This window comes from Lineus longissimus, chromosome 1, assembly GCF_910592395.1.
Source record: "Lineus longissimus chromosome 1, tnLinLong1.2, whole genome shotgun sequence".
NCBI lineage: Eukaryota > Metazoa > Nemertea > Pilidiophora > Heteronemertea > Lineidae > Lineus > Lineus longissimus.
Window position 1 is genome coordinate 14,432,331 of NC_088308.1, and position 19,563 is coordinate 14,451,893.

General features: G+C 41.7%; 1 long non-coding RNA gene across 1 annotated transcript in view; it reads right to left on the reverse strand.

Moving 5' to 3' along the window:
- Nucleotides 1–6,988: 6,988 nt before the first annotated feature.
- The window catches only part of LOC135488738 (uncharacterized), a 70,017-nt gene continuing 57,442 nt past the window's right edge, over nucleotides 6,989–19,563 (reverse strand). The window contains exon 2 of the long non-coding RNA XR_010447032.1: nucleotides 6,989–9,979. This is a non-coding gene — a long non-coding RNA (uncharacterized LOC135488738). The remainder of the gene's footprint in view (nucleotides 9,980–19,563) is intronic.

Sequence of the window (19,563 nt, forward strand, 5' to 3'; positions counted from 1 at the left end):
ACAGCAATTACAACAGAATACAACAGACAAACGATTCCTCCACACAACAGCTGGTCATTCCTCAAACAAATACGTGGCACCAACCCCTATTGGTATGCTACAAAACTAGACCTGTTAACCCTTTACCACAATTTAAGCCCACCAACATTCTTCCTCACTCTATCAGCAAATGACATGGGCTGGGATGATATGATAGATGCTATCATTCAATTCAACCCAAACTGTACGATTCCGGTGCCCACGGTAACTAGTTGACAAAATCCCAACGCCAGACCCTGATTATCAACAATCCAGTACCTGCTGTCCATCATTTCTGCTTCCGGTGGCACCAATTGCTACATACTGTCATTCTTGGCCCCCAACAACCATTAGGTCATGTGCAAGATTATTTCTGGCGCCTGGAGTTTCAGTTACGTGGTGTACCTCACGTCCACAGCCTCTTCTGGATTGCAGATGCACCTAATCTCCTTACCACCAAGGGGATACATGATGCTCCTGCATTCATTGACAATTACATATCATGCCAGTTACCAGCAGAGGAAACGGACCATGTACTTCACCATCTTGTAAAATCCCTACAAACACACAACCACACCCCAACCTGCACCAAGAAGTGCCCAAAAAATCAGTGCACTTGTTGATTCAATTTCCCCCAACCCATCACAGATGACACAATCATATAAAATCCCTCAGACCCCACAAGACATAAACATTTCTACAACTTGAAAAGAAGATCTCATGAAACCATGATCAATGCATATAATCCCACAATCCTTTGCACATGGTAAGCAAATATGGATATACAAATGGTTGCGGCAGCTGTTCCAGCAGCATACTACATCACAACATACATTTGTAAACCAGAGAGCAGTGATTTAGCACAACAAATCAAAGCAGCCACAGCATCATTATCTGCAGAGTCACAGCCATCTGAACACAAGATCCTGCGCATCATTGGCAACAACAGGTACAAATGGCCGACTTGCATGATCATTTCTTACACGAAGTACAAACCGCCCTGGAGGTCATAGAAAACCTTGACATAGACGCCGTACTACCAATAATAAACCACACCACAGCACCAGCCACAAGTGCCACCATTTTCGACATCACAGATGAGCCCACCACACGACCACTGCCAGACTACAAAGTTTATCAAAATGATATTCATGACATTGATATTGACAGTAATGACACACCAGACACAATTAATTACTGACAACATAACACTTACAGCATCCAAACACAGCTCCCGCAAGAACAGTACCTACATCTGATGAAGCATCTTGGTGAAGAACAAACACACATAATACAACTGCTCGCACAATACACTAAAGAACTGCACGCATACCACACCAAACTGTCACCACCTCTGCGCCTTTTCATCACTAGTGGCGCTGGCACAGGCAAGAGTCACACTATCACTGCTTGTACACAATACCTCCTAAGATCATCACCACAGTCTCTACCAATCCTCACAGCACCCACAGGTGTGGCAGCATACAACATTCAATGGCATCACATTACACAAAGCTCTCAACCTTCCGGTTGAACACCACAAGTCAGCCAATTACCAACCACTGAAAGGGAAAAATTAGCAGACCTGCGCAAACTGTGGAAAAATATCCACTACCTCATTATTGACAAAATCAGCATGGTCTCCATCAAAACATTCACATACCAACGTCTCACAGAAATCTTCGCAACTGACAACACTGATAACCTTTTCGCCGGCATCAGCAGCAGGCCTAGTCAATGGTGCAACAGGCATTGTCACAGAAATCATAGCCAATACAAATATCAATAACAGCACAGTCCTCATCACTTTCCACAAACAACAAAGAGGCACCAAGTCCAAAACCTCCACAAAACACCCAAACGCCATACCAATCCAACCAATCACCGCAACATTCTTTGGCAAATACAACACGACCATCAACAGAACCCAATTCCCATTAAAGCTGTGCTACGCAACAACCATCCATAAAATGCAAGGCACATCTTTAGACACAGCAGTCCTTGACCTAGGACCCAAAATGTTTACATCAGGCATGGCATACGTTGCCTTATCCCGTGTGCGCAACATGAGCCGTCTAACGATAAAACATACCCACAAAACATCACCAGGTTTCTCTGCATCCAAAGCTACACTTCAAGAAATGAAGCGCCTGCGTCAAACAACGTTACACTGATCCCACTATATATTGCAAAGCACTGGTAAGCGAGGATGCACAGACCTTTGAGAAAAGTGCACTTGAACCACAGAGAGTAACTTGCCTAATAATCTAGTTGATGGGACTAGTTGATGGGACAAAAACCAAGAAAAATTAAACAATATGTCAATAACCTTGTAAATAGGTTATAACCTTGTAAAAACGTTAAACAACAATTGACGGCATCACCAGCCATGGGATCGTACCAAGATGCTTACATGGCCTTTATATCATCATGTTAACCATTGCCCTCGCCATCCACTCGTTTGTCACCTACATATATTACTATTTACCTGCACCTTTATTTCCCATAATTGTAAACTTGTATATCATATAATCATCATTCTTTACAAGAACTGGTCATCAGAACAAATCAACCAGTGCTCAACGATATATTGCCGATTCTGTTCTTTTGTAATAAAATTCAATATATTTCTACAAAACATCAACCTCCACTAACTTCATTGATCATTGGACAGTCACAGTGTTACTTTACATGGTACTTATTCACCAAGTCCCAGGATTTAAGGGACCTTCTCAAAAGTATCTCGAGGCCAAAAACACTAATTCACTTATGTCTTTGACCTCCCCCCACCACCTTCTAAAACAGTACACTGAGCCATCATCTAAAATGTCATGAAAATGTCATGAAAACGACTAATTGCCACTGTAAAAATTATGACAAATGTCCCATGACATTGGATAGCATCAGTATTTTTGGATTCAAAATATTTTTGAGATGATCCTAACGACACTGGCAAAGACAATCCAAGGAAGAACCAACAGAACTTGATAACCAAAGGACGCATGCAACATTTAAAAGGACAAGCAGGAAGGACGACTCCAGTTTGCCAAAAACCTCCCCAATTGTTAAACTCTTTTCGTAAATCTGTTCTACCCACAACTAAAACCTGGTGAAATGATCTGAGGGTTCCCCACTAAGATAAGGAGCAGACAAGATAGTTTCACAAGTTTTCTGTCTTTCCCCTACTGAAAAGTGGTGGTCCCTCTAGCTGTCTATTGATTGTATATGTATGGACACACTGAGACACATGGGGAACAACCACATGTTACACCGAGGCCACACCAGCTGGGAAAGGGTCAAGACAGACGCGTTCACATGGAAACGCTGGCGATCATGACCAAACAACTAACCAACCCCTTACCAATTGGAATATCAATGCATTGCTTAAAATCCACCTCTAATCTTCTCTACTCAGAATTAATACCCAATCACACCACGTCCTGTGTTTTTTTTAACACTTTTCGCTACACGGCGCCGACGGTTTCGACTACAAATGCGATGAGTGCGTAGTGTTACAACTTGCGTAAACATGCCTACATACCCCTCCTTCCACACCCACAACCAAAGCCACAACGTGATTCCAGTTGCCGCCAGGCTTGTAGTTTTCTCTTACTAAAGCAAGTTTTATTGAATAAATGGACATTTCGGTGCGAAAACCTACATTCAGGTGATTAAAAACAGGTTTTGTGTTGAAAAAGCAGTCTGTTTATCGCAGTATATCCCGGTTAATAGTACATTTTGGCAATTTTACCGTTACTTCCGTTTAGACATGGGCAGTTGATACTTTTTCTGCTATTGGCATCTGCCGGCGATAACTTGCATGGTTATTTTATCGTGATCGGACATGAACATCGGTCATTTTTTCCTGGGAAAGCTACTTTGCCGGCATGAGCACCGGTAATTGTTCTGGGAAAGTTATTTTGCCAGCTCATGGGCATTGCTTAGATCTTTTTTTTGGTCAGGCTGAACATAGGATCCGATCCGACTCTGCCACCTTTGCCGATAGGCGAATATTTACGTGTGTTGTCAGTGGGGTATGCTCTTACTTACAAGTGCCTGTGCTTTGCCCACAGGAAGTTGTACTGTGGGGGCCCCCAATCCCCTTTGTTGGGAGGGGACCTTGGTCCTCACGCAATATAACATCCTGTGGTCTCACCATGCGGGAGGGGCAGGGCACCGGTGGTTTTTCTTTTATGCAATCTCATGATCCAAGTTATACAAGGATTGGACCGATGGCAAATAGGCCTCATCAACAAGGGTCGTTGAGTTGGTCCTCGGGTGTAGGTCCATGAGTGGGGAGGGAGGGTGGGTGGGTGGATGGGTCGGTATGGCTAGTAGCAGTTGATTCTGATAGTCACATTCTGAACCATCAACATTTTGAAACCTAGATGCTTTGAGGTGCAATTTTAGGCCGAATTCTGATGATATAAAACGACATTGCAGCGTTAGTATCGGAGGCAAAACATTTTCTTCACGGCAATTTGCGGCATCACGTCGGTTGGCGGGAGGGACGCATGGCGGGGTATCCACGTATATACTAGTATTCAAACCGTTACATATGCAGGGCTGTTAACTTGTACGGTTAAACCGTATTTTGTACGTTTTCCGATGTTTGTGCAGCACTGTACGGTCGGGTACACTATATCATACGGAGAGATAAAAAGTGTGTTTGTAGGGCACTAAACATAAAATTACCACCTGAAGACAGTTTATACGATAAATGAAATGGCCAGGGCCATTGTGCTCACCTCATGTGGAGGAAAGATGGATAAAGAGCATGGTATTGTGTCATGTAGTGTAAGGTTTGATGTAGGTCCAAGCAATTACAATTTCCCCAAAATGGCCAATTTACAGTACATTCGACCTCTGTGACCTTGAAAAGTAGGTCAAATCAAAAAAGATCCGGGTGACACATTGAATGGTTGTTAGGATTAGATGTACCTATGATATAAAATTGGTGCCAATCGGGCAAGTAATTACTAGGAATAATGGAACTTTGAAGAATGTAGGATTTTGGCCCCCTCCCTGGAGGCCAAACGGCAAATCAGATCGCACCAAACTTCGGTACCTGAGATCACCTGACCAAGGGGTACATGTGTACTTAATTTGTGATCAATAGTCATTGCAGTTAAGAAACGTGCCATAGTTACACCCAACGGCAAATTTACGCCATTTGACCTCTGTGACCTTGACAAGAAGGTCAAGTTAAAAACCTGTGTAACATATACTGTATGGTGGTTAGATGTACCCATGATATCAAATTGGTGGCAATCGGGCAAGAAGTTAAGGAATAATCACATTTTTAAGGTTTTTGGATTTTGCCCCCTTGTGGTCAAGTGATGAATCGTATTGGACCAAACTTCGGTCCCTGAGATCACCTGACCAAGGGGTAAATGTGTACCAAATTTGGGATCAATAGTCATTGCAGTTAAGAAACGTGCCATAGTTACGGTCGGACGGCCAATTTACACCATTTGACCTCTGTGACCTTGAAAAGTACTTCAAATCAAAAACCCCTATGATATGCGATGTATCCTTGCTAGGAGTACCTACCATAAATTTTTTATTGAAAACGGATCATTAATAAGAGACATATCACACTTTTTATGTTTTAAGTTTTGGCCCCCTGGTGGCCAAGTCATGAACCAGACCGGACCGAACTTCAGTGTCAGAGTACCTCTGACCTAGGGGGTCATGTGTACAAAGTTTCAAGTTCATAGCACAAGCGGTTAAGAAACGTGCCACACAGAATACGGACGGCGACGGACACAGGGCTATCGTATAGACTCCCCTAACGGTGAGCCAAAAAGTGAAGTTGTATGAATAAAAAATTCCAAAAAAAGTTTTTGATCCCCTTGCCCTCCCCGCTCGCTCCCCCGCCCCCGACATCGTCAAAGCACATGGTATTTTGTAACCAGATAGCGGCGCCAAATATAGATGCGCAGTAGCCAACTGCGCATCCCGCAGCCCGCGAATGCACAGTAACAAACTGCGCAAGCCCTGTGTCTCTTCATGATGACATGATGATCATCGACGATTCTATACATGTACAATGTTAACTTTATTAAAAATTTGTAGAGGCCATAGGCCTCTACATGCGTTCTCCAACCCCATTAATCGCCATGGCGAGATCGTAGGCCGCCATCCCTAAAATTTCCAGTGACTCGCCCGCCAAGTTGCCATCCTTAGCCGCCTTGCTGGATTTTTCATCCGCCAAGCCAAATAAAATTGACATCACGTATCACATATCTTCTCGTTTGATCCCGTTGTACCTTGTATATCAATTGAAAGAGACTGCTGATTTTATGCCGACAGCTACTATCATCCACCTGCGACACACCTGCAAGCACGTGCTTGTTTAGTCTACGATCTCTTTTTATCATAATTAAAAACAACCGCCCCCGCTCTGCCGCTAGCCGATCGGACAGGTGCGCTTTTGTCCACTCCCTTGACCTCGTTGCCAAGGCTACGGGTGATTGTTATTGGCCGACCATCGTCTGCCGGAACACGTGGATAGTAATGGTAGTACTTCGGGCAGTGCTGTTGAGTTTGGCGCACAAAGTGGATATCGCTACTGACTAGGTAGGCCTGCATATTTTTATTCTATTGGTTGGAATATTGTGACTGCTCGCTCAAAATTTCTTAATGAGAGTAAGCGAACGCTTATGTAGTAGCGGCTAGAAGCCTACTGTCAGCCTGGCGGTTTTGCGACTTTCTGTCCGTTCTTTCCGCGTCCGGCGCTCAAAGCTTCCGTCGCACACAGAAATGCCCCGTGTCGAAGCTACGATAAAAACATCAAAATCATCTCCTCAGGTGCCAGGAAATTACGTCTAAGCCTCCAAAATTTTGAAATTTTTCCGGGGGAGTACCGGACCCCCTATTTGCGGAACGGCGCTTGCCGACGCTATATTGTAACATTAGGGCCGACTACAAAAAGTTTTGGGTTCGAACACAAGAAAATGAAATGATATAACGTATAATAAGATTTATTTGATAACGGAATATTCACAGATGTATATATAGACGATGGTAACACGTATTTCTTATATGAGCGACGAATACAGATACACAGACCATTAAACGTTACGACGTATAATAGAGACAGCACAGAGACCGGGACCACGGATTTAGTTTCGTTTGACGAGAGTTCCCACAAACACTGGTTTTCTAAATTTCTCTCGCCCAAAGTGAATCCCAGCTTTTATATCGCAAGGGAGCAACCCAGTTTGACAATTGAGACAAACAACGTATCATAAATGCAACAATCTATACAGACGACGTATCGCACCCAGCGTGCCTTTTTCGTAAAATTGTACGTTAACAACGTCACGACGTTACCACGAGCGAAACCCCTCTCTTTTTGAGGAAAGTCAAACGACGTTACTTTTTTTTCCCGCGCCAACGCAACAATGATTTTCAATCAACTCCCCGGGTCAATCAGGTGACGTTACACCCCACGCGCATTTGCATTGGTCGAAATACATCGCGTCAATAACAGTAAATTTTTACCAAGAAGGAAACCGTAAACGATGGATAAACTGACGAAATACCGCACCACTGACTGATAACAGTTCCAAATATCATAAGGATATCAACAATAAGGTAGTACTTTATCACCTCATACATGTTTTGATCGATGTTATTAAACTTTATGCACGATATAACCGATCGTAAAACGTAGCCCAAAACCTCGTGCAATATTTTCCCGGTCAAAGTTACGCCTTTTGACGAAAAACCGATCGAGCTGCCTAAAGAGGTAAATATATATTTTGCAAGTCCATAGTTACACAAAATCTCATAAGATCATATGAAAAATACCCTGACGTCGGTTCACAAGACTACAAGTCACATACGATATGTATAATTTTGACATTTAGAAGTTGACGAGACATCGTCGACAACTTGACGAAAGTGAGACGGTATGACGTCATCACCAAACGAAAAGTGACGGACTTGCCTTAACTTCTTTAAAATAAACATAATGGAAGCTAATTAAAAGTAATTATTGTTCCAAAAACCGATTGTAAATATATATTGACCTAAAGTCGAAAACCGCACGTATTTTAAATGCGCAGTTTTGGAATGACAAAAAGGACCGTCAACTTGGCTCAGGTCCAAGGTCATTGACCCGTAGTGTAAAATACACAGTAAACAAAGATTTGCACAGCTTCCATAGTGCACTTAAATTTTACCAGACGTCAAAGAATTTTAAAACAGCTTGAATAAAATTGGTATAGACACAGATAGATTTAAAAAGACGACTTAGAAAAAGGGACCAGATAATTACCTGATATTTTGACTGATTAGAATCCATATTCACACTTTGACAATCCAATTAGTAGAATTCTTAAATCTTGATGAAAAGTTGTAGGACTGACTTAAACAATTATATTCCAAGGGATGAAAGTGAGGCTGGACAGGGTTAAAAAAGGAAAAGATGCAGAAAAGGGACCCACATGACATTAATTCTTAAATACGGATGGTCAACTCATAAAATTGACATCCAAGTCAAAACACTTTGTTAAATTAAAGAAACCTTAAAGGAAAGATTTTGCAATGATGCCAAAGGCAAAAAAGGGTCAAAATCTCTACATAGCCCCCAACCAAAATTCAACTATGTGTGAATTTGACAAAAAGATTTTGGCCAACACTTAATAGTTAAATATAGATCAACAAACTCAGTCAACCGCAACTGTCTCTCATAGTATCGTAAAACACAAACAATTATGCGTGTGTCCCATTATTGTCACTTTCCGACACCTCATAGTCAGTTCGATAAAAAAAACCCCAACAAACTAACTATCTCTATCTGAGGTCCATCACCTCTGTGCGGCATACATAGTATCACTACCAGTTCATACGGCCTAGGTCAGGTCACTGTGGTTTTCGTAACATCACAAACGATCATACAAAACGTCACGGATGACTTCCAATGCACATGGCATCATTAGAGTTACGAACTGAATTTAAAACACGTCTCTAACTATTAATTATTAACACTGTGATTTTCGTAGCATCACAAACGATCATACAAAGTGTCACGGATGATTTCCAATGCACATGGCATCATTAGAGTTATGAACTGAATTTAAAACACGTCTCTAACTATTAATTATTAACACGGTGATTTTCGTAGCATCACCAACGATCATACAAAGTGTCACGGATTAAAACAGATCATTCTTCCACGAGAGAGACGTCTTCAGCTGCGTATGACCATGTTCTCGATATAGATTTAGACAGTCCATTCGGAAAATTGGTAACTTCAGTAACAGTGTATGTCAAAGGTGATTTTCCGGGAATGCCTTCCTCCAATGGCAGAACGTTCTTTCCTGCACTGGCCCTTTTAAACTTTGTTGTGTAATCCATTTTCAACCTTGGATCAACGATCTCTACTTTATCCACAGGCTCCAAAGGGATCATCTTCACTGATTTGTTTTCCATAACGCTGGATTTCTTTGTTGCAAGACATCCCCATGTGGTCACTGGACTGTATCTGCCCAAATTCTGCTCCTCGACTTTTGCCAAGAAACATGCCATTTCTTCGCCATTACTCATGGTCACGTTATTTGATGAAGAAATTTCATTAGTTTGATTGAACTCCCGCTCGTCTTGAACTGGCGTACCGATGCTATCATTATCTTCTTCTTCTTCATCACTATCATCATCGAATATGTGATCCCCAAATACATCTTATAACAAATCCTTCTGTGCCTTCGACAGAGGGGCATTTTCATCATAATAGTCAAACTTGTCGTTTTCAACGTCCTCAACCTCACTAAAAGAAACTTTCTTCTTCTTATGTTGTTCTTCCCCATCCCCACCAGTTCCTTGACGCTTATTACTGCCCGGACTACATACATGGGCCCTCTTCATGCTGATACCGGATGTGAAAATCCATATCATCCTCATCCATAAAAACAGCGCCGCATTGATGGCAAAGGCAGATCGATGACTGCATCTATAAAATGAGGATAGAGTGTCAATGTTTCTTTAGCGATTATATAGAAAATACCATGTGTTTTAGAGGCCAGTTCGTTACGTTATGATGAACCATTATACTCGTTGTTGCGTTTCTTACACAACCGGATGACAACATCAGCGAATCCGATAACTCGCGATGTTCTCGATTAGTCTATTTGTCGTTTTTCGTGCTCACGTTGGACGATGATGATTCAACGCGTCGTCCATAACGCTATTTCCCTTTTGATCGACTTTCACATTTTCAGTGTCACCCTCAGAGCCAGATTCCGATAATTCAACAACACGCAGTTCGGTAAACTCCATGGTCCACGGCCTTGCGTTAACGCTGCGGTACGGTTTTAATCTGTCATAATGAACAACTTGTGGTTTCGACGCTCGGTTTTTTTAATTCGATATACGGTGTCTGATATACGTTTCGTTATCATGAATGGCCCCGACCAGTTACATGCCAATTTGATGATTATGCTTTTCTTTCTACGAGGGTTATATAACCAGACAAAGTCTCTCATCGCATACGGTTTTCCGTGAGATCTTTAATCATATAAACGTTTCTGACGTTCATGCTGCCCTTTAATATTCTCCTTGCATCTTGAAAGGCATTTTCTAGATTCGTTCGTACACTTTCGGCAAACTCAGACACTTTAATTTGGGTTTCACCAGATGTGCTTGGCAACCGACCATAATATCTATAGGTAACATAACCTCACGACCCAAACACATTGAATATGGGGACTTCTTTATTGTTTCTTGTACAGCGGTTCGGTATGCAAACATTGCAAATGGGACTTTTTCGTCCCAGTCTTTCTGGTTCTCTTTAACCATCAGCGCTAATGATGAGAGTAATGTTCTGTTATTTCTTTCGATAAAACCATCTGATTGGGGGTGATAAGCGGTCGTTTTGGTTTTCTGGATTCCCAACAATTCGCACACTTCTTTCACGATTTGTGATTCGAAATTCGAACCTCGATCTGTATGAAATTGCCTGAACGCGCCATATCTGCACACAAATTCGTTTACAATCTTTCTAGCGATGGTCTTAGCCTCTTGATTCGGTAACGGATACGCTTCAATCCATTTCGTAAATTGATCTCCGACCAATAACAGATATTTATTACGCCTAACTGTGACCGGTAATGGTCCCAGGATATCAGCAGATACCCTTTCGAAAGGTAATCCGACAAGATAAGTTTGCATAGAAGCTCGTGAACGCTGAGGGGGTGATTTCCTTGAAGCGCACTTATCGCATTTCTGACATAAATCAGCTACGATTAGTTTCATGTTTCTATAATAAAACCGTCTCTTTACTTTCTCGTAAGTTTTTAGTGAACCTAGGTGAGCTGCCGTTTTGACTGAATGAAACAGAAAGAACATTTCATCATGATATTCTCTGGGCAAAATAGTTTTGAACCTCACTGTTCTCTCCGATTCGTATCGCCGACAGAGAATGTTCTTCTTAAATTCTAACTGGTCCCACATTGACCAGTAATGTTTATTTGCTTCACCCTAGCGCCCCGGAATCCCACGACGGTCTGTGGACGTTTTCATTTTTTAGTGTTATGATTCATTTTAGGTCAGGGTCACGACGTTGCGCTTCCGCAATGTTTACATCTGACCATCTTGGATCGTTGCCAACGGACACTTTGTTTACATTTGACGTGACGCATTCCGTTTTGCATTTTCGTCTCATCGGTTTTGTTTTCTGATACAATTTCTTCGGTATCCATTTATTTTCGGGGTTACCACATCTTCAAGAGGACCACTATGATATGTTTGCGCCATAGCATCACAAGTTTTCTTTTCACTGTCGATCATATTCTTTTCAATCTGACTTATTTGATTTACCATGTTAACAGAAGAACATTTTGCACTTTCGGAAACACCGAACTTGTCACAAAAATTACAGGGTTTTCTGGATAACGCGCCAGCCGCGCCGTGGTCTTTCCCCGGCCGGTGTATGATCTCAAAATCGGATGTACCAAGGTATTCTATCCACCTGGCTAATTGGCCCTCTGGGTCTATAAAATTCATGAGCCATTGTAAACTTGAGTGATTGACTCTAACCGTAAACCTTTTTGTATATAAATATGGTCGGAACTTCTTCGTAAATGTAAGCACCGCTAACAACTCACGACACGTTTCGCAATAGTTTCTTTCGGACTTTGAGAGCGTCTTGCTCCCGTATGCGACCACAGGTTCTTTTCCGTTTTGCATTTGTGAAAGGACACCGCCCATAGCGTAACCTGAACAATCTGTATCCAGAATAAATTGACCATTCGTATTTGGATATGCCAAAATAGGTGCCGAGAGGTGCGAAACATTTTTTTAGTTCATTGAAACTCGCATCGGCAGCTTCAGACTATATAAACTCACTGCCTTTTTCTGTAAGTGCGTACAACGGACGGGCCTTGTCGCCATAAGAGGGAATAATCTGCTTATAATACGTCACAATACCGAGAAATGACCTCACGTCTGATACGTTCTTTGGCCGTGGCCAGTTCTTTACTGTCTCAATTTTATCAGGAGAAGTGATGATTCCTTCCTCTGACACTCGCTATCCTAGAAAATTTGTTTCCTTTTGAAACAGAAAACACTTCTTTGGTTTCAACTTGACTCCTGATTTGTGAAGTCATTCGAACACCTTCGCGACATTACTTATTGCTTCTTCAAAACTTTGTCCCATGCAAATCACGTCATCTAGATAGCATAAACATGCTGAAAACTCAAGACCAGCCATAATATGTTGCATGAAACGGGTATATGTGTATCCCGATCCTACAAGACCAAATTGGAGTCTACAAAATTGAAAATGGCCAAGCCTAGTGCTAAAAGCGCTCTTTTCTTTTGCGGTAGGCCTGATCAAATATCTTGTAGGTCTGATCTGTCCAGTAAGACTGATGTGTCCAATAAGACTGATGATACGCATGAAACAGTCAAGTTTTTACTCTATGCTGCTGTAGGTAGTTTAATCCTTATTATTGTAAAATAAATGTCTGAAGGAGTAGAAGATATCCAAATGGATGAGTTGCAGGATCATCAGTTTTTAGAAGCAAACAGTAGTTCTGCTACTGAAAGATCATTCAGTAACCCAGTATTTGATGAAGGAGCAACTTACAACACAAATAGTGATACCTTAACTGATGAATCTTCGTTTTCAACACCAGATAGACCAAGAAGTATTGACTCTCATTTAGTAAGACAGGAGTTAAATTACACTGGAATAGAGGATAAACTTGATAAGGCATTGAGAGGAACAGTATGGAATTATGACAAGAACAATTTGAGTAAGCTTGCACCACGCATTAAGGTTTATCCACAAGGCCTGTACTACATGCCGACACAAGAAGAATTTGATAGTTTATTTACAGACAACCAAAGACAAATGATGGACTATGATGGGACACGTTATGGTTTTCGCTTAACTAAGGATAATGGAAGCTTTTATTCTGAAACAAGTTTAAAGAAATATGGCACAAAATTCATTAATCTTTTGAAAGATCTAATTCCACCAGGCCCAACAGAGGCATTTGAAATGACTAACATGGAAGGTCATTCACCAAGAAGGGAAACTCAATCTGTATCCCCTGAAACACAGACAGTAATTGATGAGATTAACACTTCACCTTAACCCATAGATAAGTTGATAGATGCGACTGAACAAGAATTAAGTGCATTAGGTTTTACAGATAACGCTTTGAGAGAAATTAGAGGGTTAAAACAAGCTGGGGATGATCTTGCAGCAGTTAAGCGGGAGAAAGATATGAAAATAGAAAACCTAGAAGAAACACTTTACAATCTAACAAGAGACTATGTTAACTCTGCAGAAGAAGATGCTAACGCAAAGGAAGAGCTAAGCAGAGAAATTGAGAAAGTGAAAGAGGAACTGAATAGAGAACGTGGCAAGGTATTTGAATTAGACAGCGAAGCTGAAAGCAGTGCAAAAAGACTGAAACGTTTGATCACTGATGTCTTGAAGAAACCAGATTCAGAGATTTCACTCAAGGACAGAATCAAGTTACTTTTTAAGGTTGAAGGCCTTACAATTGCTGCAATAGTTGCTGCAGTGACTATGATACTGACCACTTTAGGTCTTAGTATCAGTAATGCTTTGAAACCTGTGCCTAAACCAGGACCTCCAACTCCTACGCCACCAAGTCCGGACAAACCACCATCAATTCCAGATAAAGTGAAAGAAGGCCTCAAGAAGTTAGCTGAATGGCTAAAAGAACTGGCCAAGAAATCAGCTGCGGCTTTACCGGGAATTATCGGTTCTATTGTCTCATTTCTCCTGAAATCAGTTGGTGTAGTTGTTGGATTCATGGCCGAACATCTAGTCATTCTAGTGATTGTTGTTGTTAGCTCCATAATTTATGGTTTAATAGAAGGTGTTAAAGCTGTTAAGTCAAATTAATGATTGATTTTTCATGTAAATTAAATAAAATGACAACTGGAGTACTGCTCAACACTGAAAGGAGTCATAAGATTCCACTCGGATTAAAGGCCGAGAGAAATCATCACATTATTACACACAATCCGTCTTCTGCTAATCCAAAAGAAACATTGTACATTAGAATACCTGCTTTAAGAGAAAATACGTTCTTTGTACCCAGATCTCTTTTTCTGTCAGCTGATGTCACCATTTCTGGTGATTCCAAGAACAGCGTGGTTAACAATCTCGGCAGAAACCTGTTATCCAAGATGGTGGTAAAATGGGGAACGGAACAGATATTTAATCTCAATGAATACAGCCATTATTCGACTTTTAAAGATTTGTGGTTAACAGAGGAGGAAAGGAACGACAGGGTTTTTCAAGGTATTCAGTCAGAAAATCTTAGAAAGTTGAGATCAGGTCACAGCTGTTTCAGCTGAGCCTAAACATGACATCGAAATGATCCATCCCCAGCACAGGTCTGCTGCCCAGTGATTGGCCAGCCCAATAAGCGTGTATCACCTTTATGTATCATTGGACCCTCGCTGCATCGCAATACACATTTCGTCTGAAGGGTAAAATGCGTTGGAGTGATTCAAAACACGCGCGCAATCCTGTAGACGTTCTGCTAAAAGATACGTCTTTGATTGGCTCATTGGCTCTGTCACATGCCATGCCACCCGGCTACAAACTTGCGTGAAATTCTGATCCGAATTGACGAAACCGCGACGATTTGCGGTATTTTTATTGATTTTTCAACAAGTTGCAGATTTCGGAATTTCATCAAACTAGATGACCAGGTAGGCATAATATCACACATCATAAATACCCCCACCGTTTGACAAATCTCAATTCAGTTTCGTGCAAAATCGTGCGCTTATTCAGACATTTCGAGAACTTCAATCTGCTCCGAATCAAGATGGCCGGCTTGCAGACTGAGATTAAGACGGGGTGTCAAGTTTATCTTACAACATCGGATTCCCTTGATCGTTTATTTGTAAAATGAGTTACCTTCAATATTAATTGATATCGTAACTTTGATTAGTTTCCATTTTTAAATGTTAGTTTGCTGTATTTATGCAGACATTTGCATTTGAAACCCGGGGGCATGAACATTGTCCAGTCTTAAGTTTGTTGGTCGAGTCTATTGCGCTGATAGAGGTGCGGCTTGGGTGGAAATATAAATAAGTCAAAATTTTGGGCAACTTGTAACCAAAACATGAGTTAGTACTTATTGTAGTCTATGTGGAAAACATATTCAGGGATGTTTTTGATAAATCTGGTCTTCAAACTTTCAAACCACGGATTTTTTTCGGTATATGCTAAAGCTTATCACCCTTGGCCAAAATGGACTTGCCCTTTGACCTACACTTTGGGTTTGTTTTGAGTTTTCTGTACAGGGTGATGCTAAATCAGTGTCTTGTGTTGATTTCGTGCATGTATAAAGCATTGCTCAGTGACTACATTGTAAGATATGTCTGACTCTTACATATATTGACGGTAGCCCTTTTTAAGCATTTATTGAAAGAACACAATTGATCAGTACACAAGGTTGTGTTGTTAGTAGGGAGTTGCAGGAAGGCTGAAAACAAAACTGTAAAATTCTTTACGGGGTACCCCTACCAGACTTGTTTTGTTTTATAATGTGTAGTCTTTCATGTTCCTTATCCGTGGCTGCCAGGTGTGCCGGTCATCCTTGAGTTACTAGATTTTCCTTTTTCTTTAATTTCAGTTGGTTGTGTACCGTTGTCAACTTGCTCTGGCTCTTAACTTCGAGAGTGTTTCAAACAACGTCCGTACACATACCGTAGCCTTCTGGATTCGAGGTCCATCCTGAAATTATGTGGTTGCGTGGAGAGTAGGCCTACTACATCCGCCCAGATCAGTGATCTACTACAAAAAGATTAGTGGTAAGTGATGGTACTCTAAATTGTAATTGACTCTGCACTAGAAATTAGAATGCCGTTGATTGATGCATAAGGCTTGATTGATATCAATAGATTAGAATTCCCCAGAAGACGTGTAGTATAAATTTTAGTACATCCTGGTCTTCTTGGCTTGCATTGAAGCACAGACCTTGTCCGCCCCCCCCCCCCCGCGCCATTTTGCAACCCGTTCTCGCTCCTAATTTTTACAATTCCAGGTATGGTCTAGTACATGAAATGGACACGTCTTTGACTTCGTATGATGCTGACTGCCCTCCTCAGAAGAAAACGAGGTTGGATTCTAAAGTTGGTTCGGGTGGCCATAAACAATATTTTGGGCGGAAACGCAGGAAATCCAAGGCATCCAAGTCAAACGTTACGTCGTCTATGTTCAATGTTGGGGACTCTGTTCTGTTTAAATTACAGGGGGAGATTTATGTAGGAACTGTGTTGTCACAAGTTAATCCAAACCAGTACACCATTCAGGATGTTACTGGAAGTATTCATGCAGTAGTCATTGATGACCTCTATGAAAGATTACAGGTTTCGAGTAACGACCGATTACCAACTGTTGGTTAAGTCGTCTTTGTTCGTTACAGTGATAAAACGGGGGTTGTAAGACTGGGAAAGACTATTTGCATCCGAAATGATTCACTATGGATTACTTTTGACAACTCGGGACTTGAGTTTAGTGTTCCTTTCAACGAAGCATTTATTTTGAATGAACGGTCTAAGCAACTGGGTGTGGGGAATGTGGGCTTGGAAAAGATGGGTGTGAATGAGAATGGAGGTACACGTGAGGCTTTACACCTCTTCACATGTATGCTGAATAGATTGACGGAGGAAACAATTCACACTCATTCTGATTATCGGGACCGGGCCAGTCAAATTCGGGAGTTGTACGTTCAGGATATTCGTTCACGGGACAGTGTCATTCTTGAACTAAAACAGCAGCACTTGGTTGACACTGTCACTATTAACCAACTTGGTTGTGAGTGGTTTAATCGTTGGAGTGCATTGAGTCAATCAACAAAATCACTGCAGGAAAAGCTTGGCTCAACAATCAAGGAGAGTGAAGGATACTATGCAGAAATCCAGCGACTCCAATGCCGGCTTTTTCTCCAGGAGAGTGTTTTTTCAAAAACTGTCCTCAGATTAGAAGGTGAAATTTCTGAATTAAAAGATAATGTGGTTAGATTAGAAACGGAGAGTATGCTCAACAGTATGGTCAGTGACAGTCGGGTGCACGAAGCTGAAGTTGAAGCTGCCAGGTTAGAATCTGATTTGTTTGAGAAGGATAGGGAAATAAGAGATTTGAAGTGTAAATTAGGGAAGTTAACTGGCAAAGATATGTTAGAAAGAGTTGGCCAAAGTTCAGATGGTGTCATGGATGTTCGCAGCACTGCAACAAACAAGCGGTCTGCCCAGTATGTTAGAGTTGTCAAACCAGTCATACCATCGTCAAAAGCAAGTGAGAGATCTCTAAGTGAAAGGTCACTTGTTTTGAAGAGAGTCCTTGAGTTGGTGTCTTGTTCAAAAACTCAGTCCAATGAAGATCTTGTGGCGACTCTTACGCAGTTTGTGAAGGCCAACCCAACCATTACTATGGAAGCTTGTAAAGCAGCGTCAATTTGCAATGTTGCCACCTCGTCACCTGGTGATTGTGTTGATTTGAAAGTGTTGTTAAAACTTCCTATGAGTAGGTTCCGTGACTTGAGGACATTTCTAGCAAACAAGGGGTGAATATTTTTGCAAGTGAACCCCTCATGAGAGATGAAATCAAAGAACGAATTCCTGTCGACTCTCTTATTGAAGTTGGTATTGCCATGTTGCATAAAAATGGTGGCACAACTGAAACCGCACCGGTGGCATTCTGTCGGGTCAAAGATCTTCGGGCTTCGGTTGTAGATTTGTGTCGGCGAAATATCGCATCAACAGGTACACTGGGGATGGTACTGTTTCCAGTGGAATTTAAGAACCAGGTCTTCTTGAAATTGGGGGGTGACAAGGGGGGATCTAGTTCAAAGCTTGTTATGCAGTTGGTCAACTTCCCGAAGTGCAATAGTGCGGAGAAGACTGAGATTTTAGGTATGTTTGAGGCATTCGATTCTTCTGACAACATCTGGGAGATGTTTTCCCCGCTGCGAGAATGTGTTGGTGCCATTGATGGCCATTCTATTTCTCTACCTTCCCCGTTGACTGATAGTATTTTGAGAGTTTTTCTGTTTGGTGACTATGCATGGTTATGCAACATTATTGGCCACCAAGATGCAGGTAGCAGCTTTCCTTGTATTTTTTGCTTGTTGCCACTCTACAAACTCCGAGACAGTAGGGGCAAACCTCACACTCCTTGTGTATATCGAGATGATGTTTCGAAGGATTGGGTATCCAATGAGGAAGGGAAATTCACTGCTAGGTCTTCTGATATGTACAAAGCCGATTTGGCTGGGTTTTTGAATGACACGAGGAACCCAGGGAGTAAAAGATCTAATGGGAAATATCACAATAGCGTTGTCAGGGATATGCTTTTTCCGGTTCCGTTAGATCAGGTTGTTCCACCCCCCCCTCCACATATTTCTTGGCTTGGTCAAAACTGCATATGAAATGCTTGAGACGGAGTGCATAAATATTGACCGTATGAAGATGCCTGATCACGACAATGCAGCGGTTAACAAACTGTATGAAGAGTGGAAAAGTCTTACCGACAGTGTTGTTGACATTGATGATGAGCTTACTTGTGCCCAGTCAGATTTTTCGGACAAGAGCAGTTTTGTCAAGGAGTTGGCCAAGAACAAGAGAAAGAACAGTGTGTATCGTGCCAACTGTGCTAGTCCAATTTGTGTAGTTCCACTGTCAGATGAAGATGAGCCTGAGGGTTTCTGGGTTCAGTGTGACTTCTGTCATCGGCATGTTCATTCGAAATGTGCCGGTCTCAAACATGTCAAAGGGAAGGATGCGGATTCAAATGTCGGTGATGAGGAGTACAAGTGTTATCTGTGTCAAGGTGTGCGTACAAAGGACAAATCAGTTGATGTACACAAGGAGTCACTAAAAATATCCAAGGCAGAGCTACAAAGGGTAGAGAAAAAACATGCAAGTCTGCATTCGAGGTTAGATGCGGTTTTTGTAGATGTGAAGAAGCATCAAGGTCCCCTGGAACTTCAACTAAACAATGTGCTTGAAAGAGAGTTACTTGTTTACAAACAAGCG